Source organism: Panulirus ornatus, chromosome 12, assembly GCF_036320965.1.
Source record: "Panulirus ornatus isolate Po-2019 chromosome 12, ASM3632096v1, whole genome shotgun sequence".
In the NCBI taxonomy this organism is placed as follows: Eukaryota; Metazoa; Arthropoda; class Malacostraca; order Decapoda; family Palinuridae; genus Panulirus; species Panulirus ornatus.
Genome location: NC_092235.1, coordinates 9,181,017 through 9,187,061, shown reverse-complemented (window position 1 = coordinate 9,187,061; position 6,045 = coordinate 9,181,017). Strand labels below are relative to the sequence as shown.

At 35.0% G+C, this 6,045-nt stretch overlaps 2 non-coding genes across 2 annotated transcripts; both read right to left on the bottom strand.

The window, feature by feature from the left end:
- Positions 1-2,195: 2,195 nt before the first annotated feature.
- Positions 2,196-2,267, bottom strand: TRNAI-GAU (transfer RNA isoleucine (anticodon GAU)). Its single transcript has one exon. It is a non-coding gene; the product is annotated as a tRNA-Ile (tRNA).
- Positions 2,268-5,973: 3,706 nt separating this feature from the next.
- Positions 5,974-6,045, bottom strand: TRNAV-UAC (transfer RNA valine (anticodon UAC)). The gene has a single exon. It is a non-coding gene; the product is annotated as a tRNA-Val (tRNA).

Sequence of the window (6,045 nt, the reverse complement as noted above, 5' to 3'; positions counted from 1 at the left end):
ACAGATTCAGAGGTTATCATGTTGAAGGAGAGGTGAAAACTGAAGATTCAAATCAAAGAACAATAAGAAGCGTCATGATGAGATGGGAGAGGGAATTGGTCAATTGACAAATATAGTTTAATCTAAAACATGAACGGTAAATCACTTCGAGTGAAGAAATTCAAGCCCGTAGGCCGACCCTGCACTTAGCTTGAATCCTTTTGTGTTCACTATAATCTTTTTTACTACATCTTCTCTACTTAATCCCTTTATCTTCACTATGCAAGGCTTATTATAATCTTCACTACAACCTCATCTTCATATGACCTTATCTTGACTAAGCTGGTTTCAAGGAAGGCTTTAGATTTTACCCGCTCACGCAAACAACGTACTTACACGGGGCCCCACGAGTGTAAAACCCACTCCTAATACAGTGCAAGTAGATGATTACACACACCTACACACCACCACCACCACTAACAATACACAGAGAAATAGCCTTTTTGATTGGTTTTGGATCGGCCCTTGAACGGAGTTTGGAGGATTTGGGGGATCAGGTCAATAAGGTTAAGTTCACTACAACCTCATATTCACTAACGTGAATCTTCACTACTAGCTTATTTTCACTTAATTATATCTTCACTATACCCTCTTCTTCACTACACCGTTATTTCTACCATACCATCATCATTGTACTCCCTGATGTTCACTAGAAATAGTTCTTATCTTCACTACATAATCATTCTGAATAAACTTTACTCCTTGATAACCCTTATCTCTACTACATTCGTATCTTCACTACATTCGTATCTTCGCCACAACCTATCTTGACAGTATCCTTATCATCACTATACTCTTCCTCACTACACTCTCATCTTAACATCATCCTTCTGTTTACCGAACTTAGTTCAAAGTCTGACTTGAACGTAGCTTTGGAAAGTTTGTGTTCCTCATTGTGTTACCTCCTTATTATCATTGTAAAGGCAATTGTCGCCACTCCCTAACTAAACCCTCATCATCACTACACTCTCATCATTATCATTACTTCTTGATGTTCGATACAAAATCTCAACATATACATTCATCTTCACCACAGAATAATTTTCATTGCATCTTAATCTTCATTACTCCTTGTTTCAGCTACATCCGTATCTTCCATTCATTCTTATATCTTATATTAATTACATCTTTACAATATCTTTATATCTTCTCTGTTCCGTCATTTGGAAAATTGAAAGTGAGAGTAAAGGATTTCCGGCCTTCTGCTCCATCCTCTTTAAGTCGCCTTGTACGACACGCAGGGAATATAAGGCAAGTATACTTTCTTCCCTATCCCCAGGGATAACAGCATCTGGTGTTCCCAGACGGTCACCCATCCAAGTACTAACCAGACCCAACGTTGCTTAACTTCCCTGATCGGACGATATATATATATATATATATATATATATATATATATATATATATATATATATATATATATATATATATATATATATATATATATATATATATATATATACATATATATATATATATATATCATATATATATATAAGACTGAAAACAATGAATTTCCCAAATAACAAAAATGGAAGCGCCGGGGTTTGAACCCGGGACCTCTCGCATGCCAAGCGAGTGCTCTACCACTGAGCTACGCCCCCAAGAACATATTTTGTGACATAGTATTATATGAAGCACTGAGATGACCACGGCAAAATAGTGTTTGACCGACCGTTGCCGACTAGCCAGCCGGCAAAATAACCACAGGGTAATTCTCCATGTTGCTGTCGTGTTTTCCTCTCAATTTTCCACGAAGAAATGAGGTTTAATCTTTTATTGTCGTTGCAATAGACTGGAACTAAGCAATAGACTGGAACTAAGCAATAGACTGGAACTAAGCAATAGACTGGAACCAAGCTGACCTGGTATGAGGTCAGAGCCCTCATTATCCTCCCTGCTAACTACCGGAAGCAGATTAAGTCGTTCCACAACCGATGTCCGGCCCATGTTAACTCTGATGTGCCCAGCAGTTGGAGGAGGATCGCCAGAAGCTTCTGGAAGATTTCAAGGACGTCTTGGTGGACCTGACCCTTTCAGATAAGGTCGAAAACCCCAATTTATTGTGAAGATCTTTACTACAATGTTGGATGAACATACTGAATGTTGCACACATGTGATGCGGACAAAATGAAACAAGAAAAAGACAAAAATTATGTCTGGTGTGGGTCTCGAACCCACGACCTTGAGTTTATCAGACTCATGCTCTACCACTGAGCTAACCAGACAATAGAAAATTCGTCTGTTTCTTCAATTTGAAATAATGAAAATCTTTGCGAGGCAGCGTTAAGAAAGGAGAGATGTCTTTGACGAAATTTATTTGCTTGACTCCATCTTCTGTTCCTCATTATCGAAAGTAAACATACTGAAGGATATATATATATATATATATATATATATATATATATATATATATATATATATATATATATATATATATATATATATATATATATATATATATATATATATATGAGTCCACGGGGAAAATGAAACACAAAAAGTTCCCAAGTGCACTTTCGTGTAATAATCACATCATCAGGGGAGACACAAGAGAGGAATATAACAGTCAGTTGATATACATCGAAGAGACGAAACTGGGACGCCATTTGGTAAACATGTGATTGTCCAAAATTGTGATCCTTTCCAATATATATATATATATATATATATATATATATATATATATATATATATATATATATATATAAAAAGTGATATATACACAAGTATTATCCCTGGGGATAGGGGAGAAAGAATACTTCCCACGTATTCCCTGCGTGTCGTAGAAGGCGACTAAAAGGGGAGGGAGCGGGTGGCTGGAAATCCTCCCCTCTCGTTTTTTTTTAATTTTCCAAAAGAAGGAACAGAGAAGGGGGCCAGGTGAGGATTTTCCCTCTAAGGCCCAGTCCTCTGTTCTTAATGCTACCTCGCAAATGCGGGAAATGGCGAATCGTATGAAAAAAAAAAAAAAAAAATATATATATATATATATATATATATCGAAAAGGATCACAATTTTGCACGTGATCAAGTTTATTCTTATGAGTCCACGGGGAAAATAAACACGATAAGTTCCCAAGTGCACTTTCCTGTAAAACTCACATCATCAGGGGAGATACAAGAGAAAAATATAACAGTCAGTTGATATACAACGAAGAGACGGAGCGAGGATGCCATATGGTAAACATGTGATTGTCCAAGAAAGACAACAAGCGTATCATAAACTTATTATGTGGACAAGAAGGTGAATTGTTTACAAATTCTATCAACATTAAAGTTGTCCACTCTGTATAGACCATCACTGATATTAAGATTATAATTCTTTGTGTATTGAAATTTCAATGATGCCCAATTGTGTATTATATTCATCATATTATAATGCAATTGTGTCAAATAATGGAGATAAAGAATGAAAGATAAACTATGGCCATGATTTCTACCAGCTCAAGTGCATTAGATATGGTGGACAATTCAGTTTAAGTGAAGATGCCCAATTGTACATTATATGTATCATATGGGACATTTCAGTTTGTAGTGAAGATGCCTTACTTTGTATTGTATATATATTCCAAACTAATGTTGGCAAGTAGTGAAAAAAAAAAATTAGAGATCATTAAACTCTATGGCCGTGATTTCTTCCAGTTCAAGAGTAGTAGATATGGTGGGCAATTCAGTTTACGGTGAAGATTCTGTATTGTATATATCATATTGTACTCTAGGTGTTTCAAGAAGTGAAGATACAGAAGCCCTCTTTCTCAATCCTTGCACCTATCTCTTGACCTCTTGCCTCCTTCTCTTATACATCTCCCAGTCATTTGCACTATTTCCCTGCAAAACTCGTCCAAATGCTTCTCTTCTCTTTTACTAATATATATATATATATATATATATATATATATATATATATATATATATATATATATATATATATATATATATATATATATATATATATATACATATATATATATATATATATATATATATATACACACACACACACATATATATATATATATATATATATATATATATATATATATATATATATATATATATATATATATATATATATATATATATATATATATATATATTAGTAAAAGAGAAGAGAGGCATTTGGACGAGTTTTGCAGGGAAATAGTGCAAATAGCATTTTAGGTTGGCTTTGGATCCGCCCTTGAACGTAGTTTGGAGGATTTGGGGGATCAGGTCAATAACGTTAAGCTCACTACAACCTCATATTCACTAACGTGTATCTTCACTACTAGGTTATTTCACTTAATTATATCTTCACTATACCCTCTTCTTCACGACTCCGTTATTTTTACCATACCATTATCATTGTACTCCCTGATGTTCACTAGAAATAGTTCTTATCTTCACTACATACTCATTTTGAATAAACTTTACTCTTTAATAATCCTTATCTCTACTACATTCGTATCTTCACTACATTCGTATCTTCGCCACAACCTATCTTGACAGTATCCTTATCATCACTATACTCTTCCTCACTACACTCTCATCTTAACATCATCCTTCTGTTTACCGAACTTAGTTCAAAGTCTGACTTGAACGTAGCTTTGGAAAGTTTGTGTTCCTCATTGTGTTACCTCCTTATTATCATTGTAAAGGCAATTGTCACTACTCCCTAACTAAACCCTCATCATCACTACACTCTCATCATTACCATTACTTCTTGATGTTCAATACAAAATTTTAACATATACATTTATCTTCACTACAGAATAATTTTCATTGCCCCTTAATCTTCATTACTCCTTGTTTCAGCTACATCCGTATCTTCCATTCATTCTTCTAATATTAGTTACATCTTTACAATATCTTTATATCTTCTCTGTTCCGTCTTTTGTAAAATTGAAAATGAGAGTAAAGGATTTCCAGTCTCCCGCTCCCTCCCCTTTTAGTCGCCTTGTACGACACGTAGGGAATACGAGGCAAGTGTACTTTCTTCCCTATCCCCAGGGATAACAGCATCTGGTGTTCCCAGACGGTCACGCATCCAAGTACTAACCAGACCCAAAGTTGCTTAACTTCCCTGATCGGACGATATATATATATATATATATATATATATATATATATATATATATATATATATATATATATATATATATATATATATATATATATATATATATATATATATATATATATATACATATATATATTTATATATATATATATATATATATATATATATATATATATATATATATATATATATATATATATATATATATATATATATATAAGACTGAAAACAATGAATTTCCCAAATAAAAAATGGAAGCGCCGGGGTTTGAACCCGGGACCTCTCGCATGCCAAGCGAGTGCTCTACCACTGAGCTACGCCCCCAAGAACATTTTTTTGGACTTAGTATTATATGATGCACTGAGATTACCACGGCAAAATACTGTTTGACCGACCGTTGCCGACTAGCCGGCAAAATAACCACAGGGTAAGTCTCCATGTTGCTGTCGTGTTTTCCTCTCAATTTTCCACGAAGAAATGAGTTTTAATTTTTTATTGTCGTTGCAATAGACTTGAACTAAGCAATAGACTGGAACTAAGCAATAGACTGGAACTAAGTAATAGACTGGAACTAAGCTGACCTGGTATGAGGTCAGAGCCCTCATTATCATCCCTGCTAACTACCGGAAGCAGATTAAGTCGTTCCACAACCGATGTCCGGCCCATGTTAACTCTGATGTGCCCAGCAGTTGGAGGAGGATCGCCAGAAGCTTCTGGAAGATTTCAAGGACGTCTTGGTGGACCTGACCCTTTCAGATAAGGTCGAAAACCCCAATTTATTGTGAAGATCTTCACTATAACGTTGGACGAACATACTGAATGTTGCACACATATGATGCGGACAAAATGAAAAAAGAAAAAGAAAAAAAATATGTCTGGTGTGGGTCTCGAACCCACGACCTTGAGTGTGTAAGACTCACGCTCTACCACTGAGCTAACCAGAC